The following is a 23,754-nucleotide window of genomic DNA, read 5'->3' as shown; positions in this document are numbered from 1 at the left end:
CCACCCCAGACCATTATAAGCTTGCCACTTTGCTGCTGTTTGAGAAACCTTTTCTTCTTTCCTCAAATCATATCAATGACATGCCCACCCATTTAGCTCGTCTAAATTAAATTTCTTTTCATCACTAAAGATTACCCGCTTCCATTCTTCTTTCCAGTTCACATGCTCTTTTGACCACCGTAGACTCTTGCGCATGTGATCAACGGTAAGTCGAGGTCGAACTTTCTTTTTCTTGTATTACAACACATTGCACTGTTGCACAGCGCTGCACACGGTTGATTTGTGGACGTTTATGGTAGGATCACCGTACAGGTTGTCTAGACATGTATTGCCACCTCTAAGCTTACGAAATACGTTTCTTTCTTGTCTCCGTGTTAGTTTCCGTGGTCTTCCGACCGACTTCTTTACACCATAGTTTGGTCCGAGTTTCAAATAATTATTCACCACACGCAGTGCGCCCAATTGTCCTACCTATAGCCCTGAAAGGTATTCCTTCAGCTTTATAAGCCATAATTTGGTCGTTTTCTTACCTAGAGAGAGCGCTTCATTGACCCATTTTCCTAATCTCCGTCATACACACTACGAGCGCTTTCCAAACACGATACTCTGTATTCTTCAATCACATGAAATCTAGTTTCCTGCTTGGAAACGCTTCGAGTGCCAACAACCTTCACCAACCTACAGTAACACCCTCTATCACATAGTGATCGTATCATTTTTTGGGTTGTTTCTTTCCTGAGTGCTCGGTATCAGAACAAATACCTGAGCTCTCCATGTCTTTTTCTAGTGCATACTAACAGCTATTACTCTACGTTCTATTTCGTTGTCATTTTCTATTGGGTCTTGAGTTACGTTGAATAAACTCTGGTGGTCGTATCATTTTGCAACGCACCTGTAACCGCTGGTGTTCTTCTTCCGTCCGTATAAGAATTTCATAAAATTTATAACACCTTTCTTCTGTCATCTGACTTCAAAATATGGGAACGGGACAATTTCACTAACTTACAATCACTCACTCACTTCCAGTTTACAGCACGAAGGTTCCAAGCTATGATTAGATATGCTATCTACAAAACTGGATATTTGCAAATAGCACCTGGCGCTTTCATGACACCTGTCGACAATTGCTTCAATTTCAATACGGGCAACAGCTGTGACGAGCCGGATTGTCCATCTTTATCGTTTTTCAAATGTGCCCACTGTTGTCTCCATTTTTGTATGAACCACATAATCATTCTTAAGGTCCATTACAGTTGCAATTAAACAGATATCTGAAATTGAATTGGCCACTATTGATTTCAATAGACAGTGTGTGTCAAGAGCCATGTCATATGGCTCCTTTCCCGTATATTTTTATTGCGCTATTTTCCAATATGGCGCCTTTTCAGATATCCCCCATGATTCACATTACGCCTATTCAGTGGAGCTCTACATGTATTCGTTCTATCCAATATTTTACTTCAATTCCTCTACTCGTTACACAGTTAACATGGCATTTGTAGACATTTTCTACGACCTATCTTTGTACTTTGCCCTCATTTATCTCACACCCTGTATACGGTCTGACATTAAACATCCTCTTTCTCTTTGTTTCTTTTGGTACTGAAACCAGTGCTAGCAACCATTCCAGCAATTGAATTCACCAAATTAGAATGATCAACTGTCAGTTTAACATCTTCCTTCTCTTATATCCATTTACAGAATTGTTTTGTATACGAAAATTACTATTTATGAATCTTTGTACTTGTTTGGAATAATAATTGTAGTGCTTTTTTTCACGTAATTACAGTTATTTTGTTGCATAAAGTCTCCGCATTAAATTTACATATGATAATTATGAAGATTTAACGCATAATTAATTTATTAGTTAATTGTATTACATGATACAACACAGTAATCTTTTTTATTGACAGGAAGACAGAAATAAAAGCTTGAATGAACTCGTTTCTCCATTCTACAGGGACAGTATGGAGGGACATAAAACTCAAAAGAAAAGACTAAATAAAGAAAAAATACTTATTTTTAACACTAGGGTAATACCAAAGAAAAGAAGGTCCCCGAAGGTTCCGTGATAGATTTCTTTCTAGTTCTGTACTGTCTAACAGAATGGTTCAGTTACATCTTTACAAAGGCTTTAGTATGTACTCTATTGAATTAGTTACATTTTGTTGACATAATTATCATCTTATTGTCTTAGGTATATTTTCATTTGGGGCAATACCGAAACCCTAAGGACATTAAGGCTACTACAAGATTGTAATGAATTATTAAAGAAACGAATTATAGCCCATGATTAAGTATATTATTTTAGCTAGTTAACAAATACAATACATGTTACACAAAAGCAATGCCTGACTGTGGAGGCACAATTGAAATGAACGACGAAGAGTTGAGGAAGACCGACAGGTTGTCGGGTTAATACCTACATCAACATTAAAATCTTATTTATTATGATAGTGTCACTAATAATTCCACAACGCGCATTGCTGTTCGTAAAGTAGTTCATATACATTAAACAAACACGGGAATCTAAAGATTTAGGAATGTAAAATACCTTTATTTACAGCTCCGGAAAATATTTTTTAAAAATGTCATTGAGTTACAAATGAGGGAAAGAATAATCACAAAATTTGTTCAGTTACAAGAAATATATGAAACAAGAATTTCTGGTTAAAAATAATGTACTAAATGTGAGCTAGTGCAGAGAGCAGAAACATACTGAACTTCATGATAAAGTATTTGTTAATTTATGTTAATCATATGTTACTAAAAGTGTGGTTATAGATTAAAATATTAGTGTTAGCTTCATATACAGGAAAGAGCAAACATTGTACTCATATTTGTCTGAGATTTCCAGCGTTGTGTTAATCCAGATGATTTTTTGTACCTCCAAATATTACAGTAATCGCACTTTGGCTGTATTACCTGTCCATAAGAGCATGTCTAAGGAAGGCTTTTGATTCAAAAAATCAAAGAAAGGTCCTCAGAATCGCAGTCGGAAGGCTCTGACATTGCTCCTAAATTACTGGTTTTAAATTCTCACAACTTTGCAGCTTCGTTATGGGGGAAAATGTAAAGAGGAACGCGGGGGGACGTCGCCCCCCAGCTTCCAGAAAATATATGTGACGTCATCCATCTTATAAAAAAATACAATGGGGAAACATAGGAACGGGGTACGGCATGACGTCATGCGCCCCCGTACATTTTCATATCCACTCTTACTCCTTGCTTGCACATGTTGAACTTCTCGGGATTAGATTCGATCCATTTTAGTTTGAATTTCTGGATAGTGCAAGTTGCTAGAACGTACCTTGCTCGAGGGAGAACTTAAGTCAATCACTGACGAGAAGCGACTCTCCAAGTCATCCAAAATGGAGCTTACAAGAGGAGAATAGAATTCAAAATGTGTGAAAGAGTGAAGTTTAGATTTCACTTGACACACTACTGGTAAAACATATACCAAATAACAATTGTCGCTCTGCAGTTTGTCCAGCGCTGAGGCCAAAGGATTCATAACTGTGATATATTCACTCAAAAAATAAATATCATATGTTTTGACACCTGCAATATTTATTTTATGTGTGACCTACCTAAAAATGTACCCAAGAAATGTACCTAAAAATAGGTACTAGGTACAGGAAAATCATACCTAGGTACAGGTACTACGTACTAAATACTAAATGTACCTAGGTACGTGCCTTAGGTACAGGTTTTGTACCTAGGTATTTCCCAAAACTGGAGATTTCACATTGTTGACACACAAAGAAGGGATCGTTTGGATGAAGAACACAGTCCTCGTTAAACCGATGAAAATATTTTGTCCATTGAACTCAATCAGCGGAATTGCTTTTGCCATAAACTAACCTTGGCAGATAGCACAATAATTTTCTTTTTTGAGTTTTCTCATTTTTGTTACTGTGTTTTGCAACATTTTTTATGTCTGTACATTCTTTTATGTGTCACAACCTTTTGATTTTTCTATCTTTCTATTTTTCAGTGTAGATGTTAAAAGTTTTTCACTATTGTATTTCGCTTTACAGTATCATATCTCATTTTCTTGGATGAATCCATACCCGCCTAATATAATTAACTTTTCTTGTAGTGCGTGTTCATCTTCTTCAGTAAATGTTGTATGTTCACCAAAATGTTCCTTGCAGTTAACTTTCAATAACCTGTCACGTAATGTATTCGAGGGACTTGAAAAGCTCTTGAAGCAGTAGCAAGTAGCATTGCATTTACAGCACTATTTACTGTTTTACGGGCGACAACTTGAAGTACAGGTATCGAACATTTCACTGAGAAATAAATGTATTGTAGATGCGGATAATTTTGAAGTAAGTAGAGCACGATATCGTACAATTAATGGAGAATTCTTTCCATTGGAACTTTGCATGTGGAATTAGAATCCTTTATATAACTTGAATAAAAGAAGCCGAGAATAGTAACATTTCTTAAATTAATTAAGTTGATTGCGTTTCTGAAGGGCTCTTCTCAACGTTAAAAGCCCACAATTATTTTCACTGAGACTTCGACAGTGACTCAATGTATGCAAGAGTGGAATATTAAAGGAGATACTGTTAAATTATCAGATTTTAAATATTAAAGGAGATATAGAATATTAAAGTAGTGAACATTAGGGATAACTTCATTATAATTTAAACAGTGGAAGTATCGAGACTTTTTTGTTAGGTAATAAAGAGACAGGATCAGTTAAGCTGCAGTGCAGGTAGCGACATCGAATAGTATGATTGCTTATTATTAGGATTAGCCTTATATAGAGATTAACCTTTTTGATTTATAATATCAGATACAGTTGGAATATTATGTTCGGTTAAATTATTTTACAGTAGAGACTTCTCTTCACGTTAGGTAGAAGACAAGCATGCAACTGCGACAACAATTTGTGTGACTTTGATCCATTGGGAATTGACTGATGTGAAAGACTAAGACCGCTTGCACGTATTATAATTATTAAAAGTATCTTACTGCATTATGACATCTGTAAGATTATTCAACCGAAAATTCGCAAAGGTTTCGAGGGTTCCATGTATATATATATATATATATATATATATATATATATATATATATATATATATATATATATATATATATATATATATATATATATATATATATATATACAGTATCCTTAAGAAGCTTAGTGAGGGATTATTCTAAACTAAAGACTATTTCTTATATAGATAATGTACCACTATATACTTAAGTATTGTATTTGTTAAACTTTTCTTCGTCCTCTTGAATTAAGAAGAAGAGAATACGAATTAAAAAAAATAGATAATATTAAGATTGGTTTATGGGATAGTAATGTTATAAAAGTTATAACATCTGAAGATAATTTTTATTTTTATGAGAGAAAAAAAACAATTTTATAATACACCACTTATAGAAATCACTAATTAAGAAAGAAGTAATTCTATCATTTATGAATTTGGTGGTTCAACGCCGCATTCATAAATGTTCATCATTGACTTTAGTCCTTAATGCAATGAGTTTAGATTTTTACTTTTAATTCCTATTTCTGTCAGATCCATTTTAATATTGGCTTCTAATCTGCAAATATGTACTTACCTTTATTCCATTCCGGATACACGGTTTGCGTACTTTGTCCTCTTAGTTTAATGACCCTAAAGATGTTAGGTGAAAAGTATAAAATAGATTATGCAATTCGTCATTATGACGTTTCTATCATTCCTCAATTATAGTCACTCGGGATTTCAACATTCGCTCCCGATTTATATTCAAATACTTTTACTTTGTATTCTACTCTCAAGGTAGGTCAGTATGTTCTGCAAGACTACAGCATAACAGACAATATTCATTGCATATATTTTAAGCTTCAAACACTCAGACAAAAAAGAATTAGTGAAGGCAAAAGAAAAAAAAACGAGCTTGGTCTGGATAACAACATAAATTTCCTATTTTCAGTTGATATTTAATTTCTTCATAGACATGACTTTTTGTTTGATCTTACTAGGTAAGGTCGTGGGGTGTTACTCTGACTTCATATCGATGCTATGCTCAGTCGACTGATTTCTACATATGAAGCAATTAGGCAACCGGAGAAATCCTTGATCGTAAGCGAATTCAAATTATGAGCGTTAGAAATTCAAAATTGAACAGATTTTGCAAAAAAAAAAAAAATGTTTGAAGTAACTATTTTTTGCGACAGAAACGTCATTTTTGTTATTTGGCTGTTTTCGTTTGTGCTCAACACAATTTTAAACTCAAAAGATACACATCTTGCAAGATAAGGGCGCTTAGTGGGAACGGGGTGAAGGGTAGTGGCGTCTTATAACTTGCAAATTGCCTCACGTTTGGCATACCGGGTCCATCTCTATTCAACTGTATTGTCATACAAATGTCACTTTCCTGTATGGCCATCTTGAAGTTGAACAATAAGATCTGTATCCGAAACGCTTTGCCGTAGAACTAACGTGAACAGGACTCCGAACCCAGTCGATCTCCGTACATACATTGTGGAAAACTGAAATATTTCAGTTTAACGTCCCACGGAAATGCCCTTTAGGCTAAGAGAGAGAATCATTAAGGAAAGTGAATGGTGAAGGGAGAATTGGTGGAATCAGGAAGTGGGAGGAAACAAGAGTACCCGAGAAAACCCACGGACACAATGGTATGCATTGTGGAAGACGGTGTTTCAATATCTCATCGATAACCATTTTTTCTTTAAATTTTTCAACTGATTTTAAAAGCGATTATTGGAAAATAGTGACCAAACTTCAGAGAATATTTTACGATATTCGGCGAGAAATATGGTCAGAAAACAAACAATTGGCTGGCGATGATGTATGCAAACAGCGCTTTTCTCGCGAATAAAAGCCACCTAGTTCACAGCTTTGAACGCACTTTTCCGCTAATTATTATTATTCTTTTTTTAAAATTTTTCAGTTCATTTTTTCGCTGAATAGCTTTCAATGTTTTCTGGTATGATAAATATTTTTCCATAATTGACACTCCAATTCGCTGAAAACTAAAAATATGGCTAGCGATGATGTATTAGAACACCGTCTTCCACGATGCATAAGTATCGACTGACAGGGTTCGGAGTACCGCTCAGGTTAGTTTCCGCAGTAGGCCGCTCTGGCGCTGCGCGAACTGTTTGAATCGTCATTTCTGCGCGATTTGCTACAAATGAAACAGGGTTGAATTCAGGGGGTAGCCCGGGGGGGAATCTCCCCCCCGAAGAAAATTCATTCCCCCCCGGAGAAACTAAAAAAAATTCAGTCTCAAAATGTAGAAATTACTTCACATAATTATTTGCTTTCTTTCCGTGCACGTGCAGACGAAATCCAATCTCTCAATATACATATAAATATATTGAGACCAATTCTATATAAATATTAAACATGTAACATCTAAGATAGAATACCGAATAGTCAATAAAACTTGTATTTTTAACTCTATGACCGAGTTTGGCAGAACATGAAATTGTCAACTGTTGAAGAAAGGTTTGTATTTTAGTATGTACTATACTCTCGCCCTATATTGTATATTAGTAGGTAGCACTAGCACAGGTTGAGATAGGAAAGGAAAGATAGGGAAGATCTTTCGATCATTCCATATGATCTCTGATGTCAACAGACTTCAGTTCTTGAAAATGTACAGTTCTTGCATTATTTGAAATAGGGCACCTAAATCCCATTTCTCGCATCGGAAGTAACAGACGTAATGTGTTTTACGATTGTTAAAGTAAACACACCTTTCTTTAATTAAAAATAATTCAGTTAAAGGGAGAGATTCAGAGGGCGTCATTTAGAGGGATCAGGGAGGAACAGTTATCCCTCCTGGATTAGAGACTTATATAGAATTTATCAATATGATAGTAGTATATAAGTGAAAGATTGCTATTGAAGGTGATGAAGATCCTGCTCAGAGCCGTGCCATGGGGGAGGGGCAAGTGGGGCGACGGCCTCGGGCGCCGAAGTAAGAGGTGCAAAATTCGGGAAAGAAAAAGAAAAGAAAAGAAAGAAAGAAAAACAGAGGAATAAAACGCATGTGCACATATTATATAAAATGAAAGGAAAAAAGTAATGAAAAGTGCTCAAAATCAAGGAAAAGCATGGTTTACTTTTTAAAATTTTCTCACCTTTCGCGGCTGGTCTGTCGACCTCACTCATATACGGGGGTGCCGTCGTATACACTCGCGCCAAGCGCTGATTTTCCACGACACGGCAGTAATCCTACTGAAGATTTCGTAAACTAAACTATTGATGTGTATGCAGTGAAGAAACCAAGACTAATATGCTTGATTTAGAATCAGAAGTGTGAGAAAGAATGATAATTTTTTGTTAAGATATTTCTGTGTGTGTTTGTTTTAGGACAAAAAATATTTGAGTTAATTTAAATCTTTTTAAAAACTTCTACATTAGTAACAAACAGTAACTACTGAATATAGGAAATAACAAAAATAGCTACTGTAAATAGCAGTTTTTCGTAAAATATTTTTGCCAGTCTTTATTTAATGCTTTAGATGAAATCAAACGATTGTTTTTTTTTAAATTATAATTTTACATTGAATATTTATCAGCAATTAGTCTCAATATTAGGTAAGATGTGTATGTGAATGGAATTGTTAAATATGCTGCTTTCTTGCAAAAATACAGAAAAACAACCTTCCCCCCCGAGGAGTTGACATTCCCCCCCGGGTGAAAATGTCTGAATTCAACACTGAAATGAAATACCGGTGGTCTAAACTGATATTCATACTTAATGTCAGTTCCAACCTGTGGTGGATAATTTATTTGGTTTAACTTCTTTTTAACAATAAATTAATATTTGTTGCCCACACAGTCGTAATGCGTCCTAATTCAAAATATTTGCTCAACAGCAAATCCAAGCAAAGCAACACATTGGTGACATAGTCTTGTGAGAAAAAGTTGGTCTCTCTCCCAGCTACAGAAAGAGAAGAACAGCACAATATAGATCCTCTCAAGTTTAATTATAAATACCACGACGTTCTATTCTCTATTGAATTTCGGTAGCCTGCAAAGCTTTTCCGAGGCAAATGTTATTGTTCAATTAGAAGGTGACCACACAGGTAAGTAATATTTCAATGAAAATAGAGTCAATAGAGGTAGCAAATACACTTTATTAGACTATTGATCCAATATGCCAACTGGGAGGCAATTTGCAAGTTGTTAGACTCCATTACCCTTCACCCTCCCCAATAAGCGCCCTTATCTTTTAAACTGAGTACGTTTTGATCTTATCGTTTTGTTGAACTCCCAAGAAGATCTTCCGATACCAAAAATGAAGCGTCTATCTCAAGAAATAGTTACTTAAAACTTTCTGCAAAATCTGTTAAATTTTGAACTTTTAACACTAATACTTCAAACATGTTTGCGATAAAGGATTTCTCCGGTTGCCTAATTGTTTCATGTGTAAAAAGGCATCAACTGAGCATAGTATCGATGCGAAGCCAGAGTAACACCCAGCGACATTCCCTAGTTAGATAATTGAAGGTATTTACTTTGTTGAAAATATTGCTTTATATTTTAACGTACTATTTTTTTCAATTCGAACTCTCAGTTTTAGATTTTCTACATTTATGTTTAGTTTTCTCTACATTTACTTCTAAACCCATATCCCTACAGGTGTTTAATAAATCCTCTGTATTCCTTTTTCCCATAGCAGATTGGCATTATTAGTAGGAGCTGGCGAGTGTCATTCTCTTGTAGACCATAGTTGCTGTTTCATTTTGCTTATAGCGGATTCTAGTATAAAACTGGATAATAATAACGGCGAGTACTTGTATTGCTCACAGTACTAAACCTCGCTAAATTATTATACGATAAATATAGTACCGGTCTTAGGCAATTAATAATCTAAATCTGTACTTGGTTAGCAAAAAGTATCTATTGATTCTACTTTTTCCCACATATATGTAATAAGATATGTTAAAACAAAATGCCTTAGTATGTATTAAACATATGTTCTACGTCAAAGTAGATACAAATAATTGAAATATAATAATCTAATTATGACAAATACGAAACTCAAATTTAAATCAGTTTTTGATTCTTTAAGCTCTTCTGATAAAGAATGAAAAGGTTCAATCTGGTTCATATATATATATATATATATATATATATATAATATGGCGCTAAATTCGTTGTACAAAAGCAGAGGGGTGATTCCTGAGAGCAAAACAAACAAACAAACAAACAAAAAAGATTCTAATAAACATAGGGCGAAAATCGCGTCGTTTACGTGTTATAAGCTGCCGAAAGCCTGGGAAAACAAACTTTAGAGTTAAATATTGCAAACTACTGAGCGTAGAGGTGATGCGGCACCTGCTCTATCCAAATTTGCAGTTTTCAGACTTGTGCAATGGCGGCGCAAGTGATTCCCTAAAGGACATTTGGGATTCCCTGACATTTTGTGACGTAATTTGAGTTGACAAGGGTATGCAAAAGACGTCTCACTACCTGGAAATAATACCAAGTGCAGGTCAATACACATACACGCAGATAAAAGATGGCAAATAAGATAATGATCACTGTGCGTGGTTGCATACCTCCTCAAAAAGTATTAGTAAAGACGTTGTGGAAGATTTCACTGGAAACGTCACGTCGCTACAATGTAAAAATACGTACAATACAAGCCGATAGGTAACAGAAAATAAATTCCGATTGCTAATCTGATCATATTAATGATATCGCAACACTTTTGAGAACGCGTCTACCTTTAATGCTACAGGAATTAAACAAGAACTACTATTAAGAGACAAACAAAGAACGCGTAATAATAATAATAATAATAATAATAATAATAATAATACACATAACTGTTTGAGCACATTCATTTAGATCAGTACATCACACAAATGAAACTAGAGTACTTTCTTTTTCTCAATCAATAACAGATCGTTCATGAAAAGAATTCGGATGTCATTAATATGAGCAGATAAGCAATCGGAATTTATTTTGTTACCTATCGGCTTGTGTTGTACGTATTGTAACATTGTAGCGACGTGACGATTCCAGTGAAATCTTCCACAACGCCTTTACTAGTACTTTTAAGGAGGTATGGAACCACACACAGTGATAATTCCCTTGTCCGCCATCTTTTATCTGCGTGTATGTGTATTGACCTGCCACGTGGTATTATTTCCAGGCAGTGAGACGTCTTTTACATACTCTTGTCAACTCAATTTACGTCATAAAATGTCAGGGAATCCCTCGTTCCACCATTGCACAAATCTGAAAACTGCAAATTTGGATAGAGCAGGTTAGCATCCTTTGATATCATGCCACATCACGTCTACGCTCAACGAAATTAGTGCCATACTCTCTCTCTGTCTGTCTCTCTCTCTCTCTCCCTCCCTCTCTCTCTCTCTCTCTCTCTCTCTCTCTCTCTCTCTATATATATATATATATATATATATATATATATATATATATATATATATATATATATATATAGATAGATAGATAGATAGATGGATATAGATATAGATATAGATATAGGTATAGATATAGATATAGATATATGTCAAGTTGTCCAAACTTCGCTTTCGGGAATATCACAAACAATGAAGACAAATCGAATGTAAAAGATTCGTAATATGAACAATTATCCCCCCCAAAAATATCAATGAATTGATATTTCTTAATTATCGACAAATTTAAACCTAGCTTTGATCAATCGTTACTGGGTAATCTGATATATGCTTGGTCTAAAACCTCCTCTGTCTGAAGCTTAAGAGAAAGTTCTTACTAAACTAAGTAAAAGTATTGCAATGTAACTGGTGATAATTGGTTGGTGTCGTCTCCACTGGCCAGTAATCTCATCGCCCAATACAACCTGATATTAATGGGCAATTTAAGGAAAGAAACAGAAAGGGTATTCTTTGTTTTATGAAGCCCGCGAAAAATTGGCCTGTTAGTTCAAGTATTTTTACTTTCAGAAAAGATACGACACTAGTATCTTTCAAACCATAATAGTATGAAATTGTTTCTCCACCAATTACCCTACACCATGAATATGACAATGTTGAAGAGATTTGAGATATAAATACGCCCTCTATACCTCACATTTCAAAATTCTACTATATTAGCCGTTGATAAAGTGAATGAGATGAAATGTTCATATTAAGCTGCAAGAATTACGAGAAGATGGACACTAGTTGTGTTTTATTTTAGTTTCACAAAGTAGCTGGGATCAATGCATATCAAATCCTTTTAAAGTAACCCTGGTTCACCTATGGAACAAAATATCTTTCTCAAACAGCTTTTAAGAGAAGTAATCGATAACTACGTTAGGATAATAGCAACTAAACAAACATTCAACTACGATTCCACTTCACCTGTATAAGATACTGGGAATGCCTTCCACATCACCTGAACCAAAAGAAGAAGAAGAAAGGACCCAAGGCTGGTGTTGTTTTTGTGACATAAAGAAAATCGATCTACTTGTTTCTTATGAAAAGAATGTAAGAAATGTGTGTGCTTGGGACGTGTTGGTTACGTGTGTGGAGATTGTAACAAAAAGATGTAGGTTCTTGCAGTTGACAGTAATTCAGAGTGAGTTGTGTGAGAAATTACTAGTAACCATAATACAGTATATTCAGTTATGTATTGTTAGATTACTTCCAAATACTGAATATATTTATTTTATGAATGTATTGGCTATATAATATGAACTATATTAGTATACTGTCATAATACTTTACTAATTTAGTTAATAATAATAATACTTCTTTAGTTAATAATAATAATTCACTTTTATATTTTACTACTAATTATTTGCTTGGTAAAATAAATCGTACGGTTCAAAGGTAATCTCTTTTTCCTTTGGATTTTATTTAATAAAATTTTAAACAACTAAAAGGCGTTTGTGCTGTTGACAATTGTAAAATATACTTTAAAAAAATATTTAATAATTTAAAATCGTTCTAAGGCAATTATGTAAGAAACGTTAAACGAAACGTCAGGCATATATTTTGACTGTTACCTATAGATGAGCAATATTTAGTATTTCATCTTGGATTTATTTTCCTTCTAAGAATGTTATTTATAATAAGTATTAATGTGTTGGAAGAACCTAGCACACTTTACCTCATATGCGTGAGTTCGTGTTCCCGCTTCTTTTGGTTTTTATTTCAAAATTGAATCGAACGTTTGGAAATGACGTCCTTTTAAAGTCTTACACTCTAAACATGAACCTAAAACTAATGGATAACGGACGGTATTACAAGCCGCTATCCTCAGTTATTAACAGTTCGTAACAGATGAAAAGACTAAGACATACACACGAACATAATCTACAACATGATCGGAGAACTAATCCTTCCAGAGCGATTCTCTGCTCCTAAAATCATTGCTAAGTCCTTATAAAGTACAGGAGCGGGAACGGCGAAGGGTTATCACGGAGTTACCTGGATCTAAAAGTATATAAGTCTCCACTAAATTATAAAGAAGAAACAGACGTTAAGAAATACGTAGATAAGTAATGATAGTGAAGATAAGTAATAATACGAAGATATGTAAAGAAATGACACAATTAATGTATTCCTAAACAAGGCAAGTTAGTACTCGAGTCGTAGAGTAACGTCATGTATAAAGTAAAACTTAGACCAAAAATCCGTTCTACTTTTCCGTAAGAAGTGTCAATATTCATTTTAACAATAGCTTCCTAACGAGTATATGATTAGCATATGTGCCTGCTGCCTGCGAAATACAGTTCAATTCCCGGTGAGAACTTACGTGCTTGGATCCCACGTCAGTGATTTGTACAGAATTTTAAACTTAGGGAAGTTTTTTAAAAAATCTGGGGGTGGTGGTGCAATCTTGCATTTTGGTCGTATACTATTATCGTCTTTTGATTTATTTATGTATTTATTATTATTATTATTATTATTATTATTATTATTATTATTATTATTATTATTATTATTATTATTATTATTATTTTTATTTTTATTATTTTACACATTTTAAAATTCGTTGATGCAACGAAAGATTCATTGGATTTCCTTCCTCAGCCAAATCCAATTAGCGTCGACTTTCTCATGCTTGGTGTGACATCGAGATAGAATCGTTGGCAATTGATTGATCAAACGTTGTTGTAACGATCACAGCCATGTAAAGGTTGATTTTCATTCAATCTTGCGTTGCGTGCTTTGCTTGAAAATTTATCTTGTCTAAAGTAAATTGTTTTATTCTATTGGTACTTAAAAACAAGCATTCAAAATCTTTTAAAATTCAAAATAGCAAGATTTTTAATGGTGTCTTCCGTTCTGCCTTAAGGTCCTCCAGCACTTCGTAGAAAATATTTTAAATTAGCTATCTTTAGGCAGAACGGGAATTCCCGTTCTGCCTAATCTTTCGAGACGAGGAATTCTGTCCAGTGAGGGATTTCTTCAAGATATTTTTTTCTTTAGTAATTGTAACAGATTCTGTAAGAATAACTATTTCCTTTGCTAGTAAGTTTTATCATAAATTTTAGATGTTACTCTACTTGTTCTTCTCGGAAAAATGACTTGATACAGTTCTGTTATTAACAGTGTTATTCACATTTATTTCAGTAAAAATGAATGTGATTTTAAAAAAGAAGCCACCTGCAGAGAAATGGAAAGTTGATTGACTCAGTTGCAAGAAAGCCGTTTGACATTGTAGCTGAAATAAAGATAAAACAAATTTACTTCGGTCTAGTATCAAGTCATTTCACTACAAATTTTTATTCAGTTTTCCAGTAGTTCACCTCCAACACGCTAAGGCTCGCAGTCAGGAGCGGCTTTAGGATTTTAATTTTGGGTAGGCCCGCTCCCTCGCATATGGATACACATATGCACATTTGATTGATTAACGACAATAAGAAATTACTTTTATAGTAGTGGTTGATGCTGTTTATTAAATAATTATTTACCCTTAATATAAAAAGTGGAAAATATATTTGCTCCTTATTGTATCTTTTAGTGTGTACGTATTTTTCAAAATGTTTGGGTAGACCCGTGCCTATCCGGCCTACTCGCTAAAATTGCCACTGCTCGCAGTACGTAAAAGGTGCTGCAGTTCACATCCTCAAGACTTGTTTGACCATATATTAAGCAAACAATGCAAAAAAAATGCGTAAGACGGCCCTTATTCCCGATTATCTGACCTTTTGGTTTGATTGAAACTACAAAAAACAAAGTATTTCAATAATGATATTGATATTTTGTATTACTGCTTTTTACATTGATAATATAAATATGAAAATAGAAGTATATATGATACTATTGCATATAGTATAGAATTATGTATAAAAGATATAAGCTGATACGGTAATGCCGAAGAAGGAGTTGTGATGTAGAACACTAACGTTCTTTATGCATCCTCTTGCATTGTTACTTAATATATGACCAAACATGTCTTGAGGATGTGGACTGTGCCACCTTTTACGTACTGCGATTCCTGAGATGTTAGAGATGAACTACTGAAAAAGTGACTAAAATCTTGATGTGAAATAGTTAGATATTATACCGAATTAAGTTTATTTTATGTTCGTTTCAATTACAATGTCAAACGGCTTTCTTGCAACTGAGTCAATCAAGTTTTCATTTGCCCGCAGGTAATTTTTTAAAATCACATTCATCTTTACAAAAGTAGATGTGAATAACACTGCTAATAAAGAAATGTATCCTCGTCATTTTTCCGAGAAGAACAAGAAGAATAACATCTAATATTTATGATGAAACTTGAATAAATAGTTATTCTTCTTACAGCCTGTTAGATTTGCCAAACAGATTATTACGAATGAATGACAAAATTCAAGACGACAAAACCCAAGGAAAATTCAGATAAAACGGATTACATTCAAGCGACAGAATCATAGGTGCAGATTAACGAAAGAATTATTATTTTTTCTTCAACTGTTATGCATCTAAAATGTTATCTGAAATTCTTCACTTTACGGAAATAATATTTTTTTGTAATGCTGAAAACCCAACAAAAGACGTAAGATTATTATAGTAAGTATATATTTCACATCTTGATCTTTGCTTTAAAAAATCTTGATCAGTATTTCGGAATTAAATATTTATACATTACTCAAAACAAAAGACTGCTATATGCCACCACACAAGAACGACTTTCTTTAAAATCAAATAGCATCACAGTTACTTTTCGTAAAATGAATGGTCTTACTGTAATACACTAAACGTATTTCAAATGTATTAAAGGTATAATAAATAGGAATACCCAGAGCTTTTCATGGGTATGTATGAAAGTAATTAAAGCTAATCTGCTCTTTTATTATAACATTTTTACCTTTTATTGAGTTTGCAGCATTTTAAAAGAAAGAAAAATTATTTCAGTTGGAAAAATACAGATAACATTTTAGAATATATGACAAATGAAGGGAAAAAATAATCATATAGGATGTGCACTGTCACATCCAATATATTTATAATCCTGCGATTTTGTCCTCGTCAGAATTTTCGCTTTATTTTGACCGCTTGGATTTAGTTCCCGCCCTCGTTACTACAGTTATTTTATACATGAGTTCCGATCTGCATACAAACACGATAGGAGTCAAGCTTTTCGGTGCTGCATTTTCCTAAAAATTTTCCTCCTCGCATAGAATTCCCTGTCTCCAAAGATTAGACAGAACGAGAATTCCCATTCTGACTAACGAAAAGATCATTTAAAATATTTTCTACAAAAGAACGAGAATGAATCTTTTTAATATTGCACCCCTTAGTTAGGGGGTGTAAGGAATTTAATTCCGGAGGTGTCCGAAAATTTTAGGGTGGTGCTGAGAGGGTGTTAGGGGGGTGTAGATAAAACATTGTCCCACGTTAAGGTATAAGACCACTCATATAGCTCCAATACTGAAAAATATGTTAAACTCCAAAGGAATAAAGGGAGCACGGTGTCTTATGGTATAGAGCTTAACTCTAGTGCATGGGGTCCTTGGTTCGATCCCCAGTCACGTAAGTTTGTGATGGACAACATAGTGTCCGTTGGTTTTCTCGGGATACTCCCATTTCCTTCCACTTTCTCATTGCACCAATTCTTCCGTTTCATTCATTTGCTATAATCATAATATCTTTCAGTTTAAAAAAGCATAATTGTGAGACGTTAGACTGAAATATTTTATTTCATCTTTCCAGGGCAATAATTTTCATTTTCTGAAAGTGGTAACATTATTTAAAGTATTATCATGTGAACGGAAATGTGTTTTTTATTGTGGATTAGGACCTTCCCACACTCGTCTCAGTTGTACTTCACAAAACGTGTAGTAACTCGCAATTTGAAGTAAGCTATGGCTCTTGATATTAGATGAAGTTTAAAGTCATAAGAAGTTTCTCTTTCTTAAATACACCAATGTTTGATTGGTTTAGTTGGAATTTACGGTCCAATTCTGCACCGAGACTACAAAAGACGTCAACCTACAGCTTAACGTAGATTTCAAATATATGGTCTCCCATCGGGAATCGAACTCCAGTCTCTTCCACCGAATACAAATATGGTAAACATATAGCCACGAGGGAGTTCGTAAAAACATGCCGGAGAAACTAGCATAATGCTACATGTGCCCAATTGGCCAGACGAAATGTATGATAAAACATCTGATACTTTACATACTATTTAACTAAATATGTACTTGGTTTGGACAAGAAAGTACCTTAAACAGAGCGCCTGGGGCTCAATGCTAGAACATTCTCCTTTGGTTCTGTGAGTCCGTAATTCGATCCCAGCGCGCGCCAAGTTAACTTCGTAATAGGCACACACAGTGTATGTAGGTTTCCTCAGGTTTTCCAGTTTTATCCCAGTTAATTCGTTCCACGATGGTTATCATCCATCTAATTATTATCATATCCCTTGAAGTTTACAACCAAATTCGTCTGTAGAAAGGCATGTTTAGTTGGTTCAAATTTAACTTCTTGGATAGTAAATTAAAACAGTATCTATACTATTAATGTATGTATTTTATTATATTTTTTAAAATATTAAATCTTGGTCATCCATTATTGTTTTAAAGGCTTAGTACTTACAACCACAGACGCAGTATTACGAATGACACTGCTAAGAGAAAATGTAAAAGATATAAAGAAAATAATCCTTTGAGACGAATACTTTTACAACTGTAAGTTCAGAGATTTTCGAAGTAAAATGAATGCCAAGTGTTTTACAAGACTTTACTTCCAAGAAAAATGTTTGTCTGTGCATGACAAGCTTTTGCTGTGACAATTTTGAGTAGAAAATGTAATTTAAAAAGCAATTTGATTTTTATAGATATTTACATTTTCTGCTTGTGGAATATTGACGAAGTTCTCTCATCGTGAACTGCATAATGATTTTATGTGTCTGGAAATAATTTTTTATTCATAGATGTGCAAGTAGGTAACACGCTTATTTGTGTCATTACCAGATTACTAACCCTGCTTGCTAGTACACCATATAATCAAAAACAAATTATACACTATATTCTTTTGCATTTTTAGAACTTGACATGAATCTACTAATATTAATTAGTTAAAAGGCACGTCACATATTTGCTCACGTTTTAAAACTAAGAATTGGTATGTCGTAATTCATAAAAAAAACGGAAGTTCATTATAATATACTTAAACATCATATATGGAATTATTGTCTGTTTATATGATTATAGTTACCAGGCAACACTGATAAAAATATAAGTAAAGAAAGCAGTTGTTTACTCGTCGTTTAGAGCAACGACAGTGAGACAGTGAGCTGCTGTCAATGTCATTTTAGTTAGAAGACTATGATCTATAATGCAATTTCTCCCTGTTGTGTACATAAAATTTCATAAAAGGTGAGCAATATTAAGTTACAAAGTTCATATCGTTTCAGGATGTTTGCATACATATTTTAATATGGAAAATATTTATTTTCCACGTCTTGTTAAGTGAGGGAAGGGTGTGTTAAGAAACTCAAACTTTCCTTGTATACGCTATTGATCTTTATGTAAGCATATTTAACCCAGGAACACAGGATTTTGAAATTTCTCGTTCAATTAAACCAATAGATTAGTGTTTGATACACACAAAACTGAAACGTATCGTTCGTTTTCAACAGCTTTAAACTTATTTCTACGGCTTTTGTAGTAATATTTATTCGTGTAAATATCCTTTTAGTCTTCCAAACTATACTATGCAAGTATCGGAAGTCTTGTAGCACGGCTATGTCCATCTATCTGTCTGTCGACAAGTATCAGAGAAAAACTGGTAAGAGATATCGATAAGTGGTATTTCGCAATCGTTTCAACGACCTAACATTAGGTTCCATTTTCTCCGTTAAGCATCTGTTCAACCCGGAAGTCTTTCAAATTAATCATTTCCGATTTCAACGTTTCTCACAGTAGAACATAAACACTAATAGATATCAATAAGTTATTTTGTGCAATTATTTAGTCTCTCAAGAGAAATCCGCATCGCAATTCGCAACACAATACCAAAACCGGAACTGCTTCAAATTTACCACTACTTGTGGTTGCAATACTCGTTTTGATAAGACAAAAAGGGTACAAGCTATCGAGTAGCGATATCGAGAAGAGACTGAAATTACACATTACCCTTTCAAATTTTATCGCCATAGAGTAAAACCGGTAATAATGACAAACCGTTTCCTGCAATCGATCCAGTTTGTCGAGACACAATATTGTCTTCACCTGCAAGATTCTGCCAGAACCAAAAGTGTTTGAAATTTACTATAACTTTCGGTTTCAATACTTATTTCTGTATACCAAAAACTGTATGAAATATTGAGAACAGTTTTTTTTTTCTTTTTGAGTCGATTCAGCGTTCCAAAAATACGTTGTATCTCCTTTATTAACCCTACATTGAAACCAGAAGTGATTTAAAGTAACAATTTCTGGTTACAAAATTTATCACTATAGAACAAAAACGGTAATAGATGGCAACCAGCGATTTTTTTCAGTCGATTCAGCATCTCACGCAAACATATAATCCATACCTACAACACTCTACGGAAACCAGAAATGGTTGAGATTTACCAGTACTTCCGGTTTCAGTATTGATTTAAATAGAATGAAACCAGTAGAATATATTGAGTAAAGGGTTTTTGATTTGGATTCAGTATCCGAGGAACAGATTCTAACTTTGATTTTATTCCTCTATTACTTCCAGTATAGATGCATTACTTCAAGTTTGAGTATTGAATTCACATCGTTTTGAAGTCTAGTGCAGTTTTGCACTGTGAAACGAACTCATTTGTTTTAGTTTTTGCTATTTTGTGAGTCTTTCCTTTCTTGAGATTCAGGAAGGTAAAATTTTTGACATGTGAATTGATATCAATATTTTATTCAATTTATCAAAATTCGTATTCAAGGCCGATTTTGATTTTGTTTAGAAAATTTGAAGTATCCTTCTTTCTTTTCTTTGTTATAATAACAAATACACGCCTGTATTGCTTATTTTTGTCTCAAAGGTTTACATCAAATGTTGAAGCAGTTAGGCATCCTGTAAGAGATAGATTCTGTCAACATTGTTGAAATAGGTAGCACTGCTTACCAAACATCCTTATACATGTAATCATTTAGTTTTTTCCAGATAATGGACATCTATTATTGAAACATTTAAGAAACTCTTACAATATTGTTGAAACTACTACTGCTTTCTCAAATAAATATTTGAGATCCAAAATCGTCCCGGTATTATTAAACTGAAAATTCTCTTTCAGATAATTGTTTCTAGAAGCGTTTGTTCAATTCCGTGAGTCTCTAAACTTCAAAGAAACCCTTAAGCTTATAAGATGAGAAGAATATATGTGCGCTATAATTAATAAATTTCGGCCACTCACTTGTCATTTAAGGACTTTCTGCAGTACCTAGTAACAGCCGTAGTATGACCTCGAATATAATATAACTTCAAGTTTTAATGGAGTTTAACGAGAACCACTCAGGAACGGTTTGTAAATATTATATAGTAGAAAAGCTCTTTTTAAGTGTTAAATTCTAGTTTATTTGTTGCATCTTCTCCTATTGATTACTACCAATTTTAATCATTATCATCTTATCTATCGTCTATCATTTCCTACCTTCTATTATCACCATCTAACATGTTTCCATATGTCTCCTCTGATCATCAACAGGTTCAACCATAGTCAGCTACAATCTCTCTCAGATGATGTTACTACTAGATTTAAAGGAAATATGCTACCTGATAGCTTGGCTATCTTGGATATTTATGCCAGTTCTTTCTTTAAGAAGGTCCCGATGAGGGTACGCAGCCGAAAAAGATGTAAGAGCTATTACAGACCAGCCATTCTGAGTGATGTTTTGTCTGGGTTTTCTATACCAGACAAATGCGGGATCGTACCTAACATAACGATCCCATGCCAATTTCTTCCTTTCCCCTTCACCAGATAGCGTCCTTGCCATAGGACGTCATTCCTCACACGGAAGGGCTTATGCCCATAGATACCAGTTATGCCCAGAAACATCTATATACACAGACACTTGAAGATGGCGATCATTGTGAGAGTAGTAATATAAAGTAAAAAAATCTTCAGTGGAGATTCAAAAGTAATATGTTGTGAATATATTACTTCTAATGTTATGTCTTAATAAAACTATAAGTTCACCCTTCTTCGCCTTTACAAGACATAACAGACTTTTGCTGTAGATAAGAGAAAGTTAAAATATTGTTCCTTAAACTTCCCTTCAAATAACAATTTTGTATTAGTAGTGATTCTCAACTTTGAAAAGATGATATTTTATGTATTATGTATAGTTCCACTATATTATCATCCATCTCATTATCATTAGCCTTGGTGCATAAGCGTGGGACATATTATCGTATAATCATTGAACGTGGAGTATAATCATAGAGGAAAGTAGGTAGAAATATTTATTAATATTTCTAACATGACTATATTCCTTTAAGTTGCATTGTGGAAAGAAAGCTAACGGGGGAATATAAGTATTCTAAAATTCGGAATATGTTTCTATTGTCTTTCTTTCTTTCCCTTTCTTTAGCTCGCTCTATCTCTCTTTGATAAGGTCTTTGGTTATCTTTTACTTCACTCACATACCATGCTGTGATTTTGTGCTTATTGCTTAACAAGCGAACTTCTAATTTTTAATATCTTTCCTTGTTGTAGGTTTCGACTTCAACCAATGGAATTCTTTCCACTACAATGAGTGAAACCAAGCTCTTGAACCACAGCAGCTCTGAGACAGCCCCTCGAATGGTACTGGTCCTTGAAGTCCATGGAAAAGTCAATATCACTTGCCAAAGTTTTGAAGAACGTCCGCAGAAGAAGAGAACATGGTCTTTGTGTTGCAAGAAAGAGAGAAAATTCCGTAACGTACACAATATAACTTCACAAAGGTCCTCGTTCTCGGGGTTTCCATTGTCCTGATGTGTTATAAAGATACAGTCACAAACACAAGAACTACGATTTGCTCAAGCAGAAATTATGATACGTGAATGTTAAATATTTTATATTTATTTTCTCTTCGCCGTTACATTTTAATTGTTCAATGTTAAGACAATAAAAGGATTTTCTTCTGCTTTCAGAATTCTTCTCTTATACGTACCTAGTTATACAGGGTTGTTAACGACAAAGAAACCATCATGAATAAGTGGGTTTCACTGGGTTTTAGTTCAGATTTCCGCAAAGAAATGGTTCCTGACGCCGAACCTGAAGAAAGTTTCCAAACAAGCAGTTTCGGATTCGGTACCGAAACCAAATTTAAAAAAGCAGTTCTGTCTTTATAATGGAAACTGATATTCAAGTGGATGCGAAATTATAGAGAAAAGAGAAATAACTTTTGTACCAAAATCACTGTAGATAGTTCCCTCGAATTATCTCACAGCTCCTGAATATCGCTTGCAGCTTGTAACTATCTTTAGCTAACAATGTTTGCAAATGATGATGTTAATTTGGTTCTCTTCTTGAATTATGATTGTTCAATTATGTAGTGAACAAAACTGGTACGTCGAAATGTATTTCGACTCTCTCTTCCCAAAGCAAGTAAAATTATGATTTTCTGTTCACTGAACATAACTGATATGTCGAAATATATTTTGTTTCTCTCCCCGAAGCACGTTGAATTAAAACATTTAAGTTCTTGAACTGGAATCGAAAATGTTTTCGGTTTCATTTACCATTAACAACTCTAATTTTAGGGTCTATATTACCTCCACTACTAATGATATTTATCTTCTTTTGTATTAAAATGTTATCTTTAGTACAGTAACTTTCATTTATCTACAGGTTACTTGTAGGTGGCTTTTGTACAAGTTTAAATGTGATATTTTCTGTATCTTGAATCTTAATATTTAAATCATACTTGTAAAGAGACCAAAGAGTTTCGAGTTGAATTGTTATTCGTGAACATTGAACATTTTCAAATGTCGGTGTTTTTCTTTCATCTGTACTTATGTGCAAATTCTCAGTCAGTAACTTATTTATTGTTGTATAGTTACTTACTTACTTTCTAAGCTTACATCCTTTGTATGATATTTAATGTTAAAGTAAGTTTTCTGACGTTATTCAACATCTAACTATGTTGAAATTATGCTACTTTGTACCTACCGTAACGTGTTGCAGTTGTACAATTACCTGAACAATGCATGTTTTGTTTTTATTGTAATATACTTGTATTGAGGCTGGATGTTACCGTTTAAGCGATTACAAGCACAACATGTAAGAAAGTATCAGAATATTTCTCGTTTGAAGCAGTACTCTATGTTAAGAGACTTATGTAAGTGCGTTTTGTTTGCTTTCTAGTCTACTG

General features: G+C 33.9%; 1 long non-coding RNA gene across 1 annotated transcript in view; it reads left to right on the top strand.

The window, feature by feature from the left end:
• LOC145665794 (uncharacterized) overlaps positions 1 to 22,525 on the top strand; it is a 28,143-nt gene extending 5,618 nt beyond the window's left edge. Inside the window, exon 2 of the long non-coding RNA XR_014127652.1 lies at positions 22,113 to 22,525. This is a non-coding gene — a long non-coding RNA (uncharacterized LOC145665794). The remainder of the gene's footprint in view (positions 1 to 22,112) is intronic.
• Positions 22,526 to 23,754: the final 1,229 nt, after the last annotated feature.

This window comes from Thermobia domestica, chromosome 12 (genome assembly GCF_964235325.1).
Source record: "Thermobia domestica chromosome 12, izTheDome1.hap1.1, whole genome shotgun sequence".
Lineage (NCBI taxonomy): Eukaryota > Metazoa > Arthropoda > Insecta > Zygentoma > Lepismatidae > Thermobia > Thermobia domestica.
The sequence above is the reverse complement of the archived record's forward strand: the minus strand, read 5'-3'. Positions and strand labels throughout refer to the sequence as shown.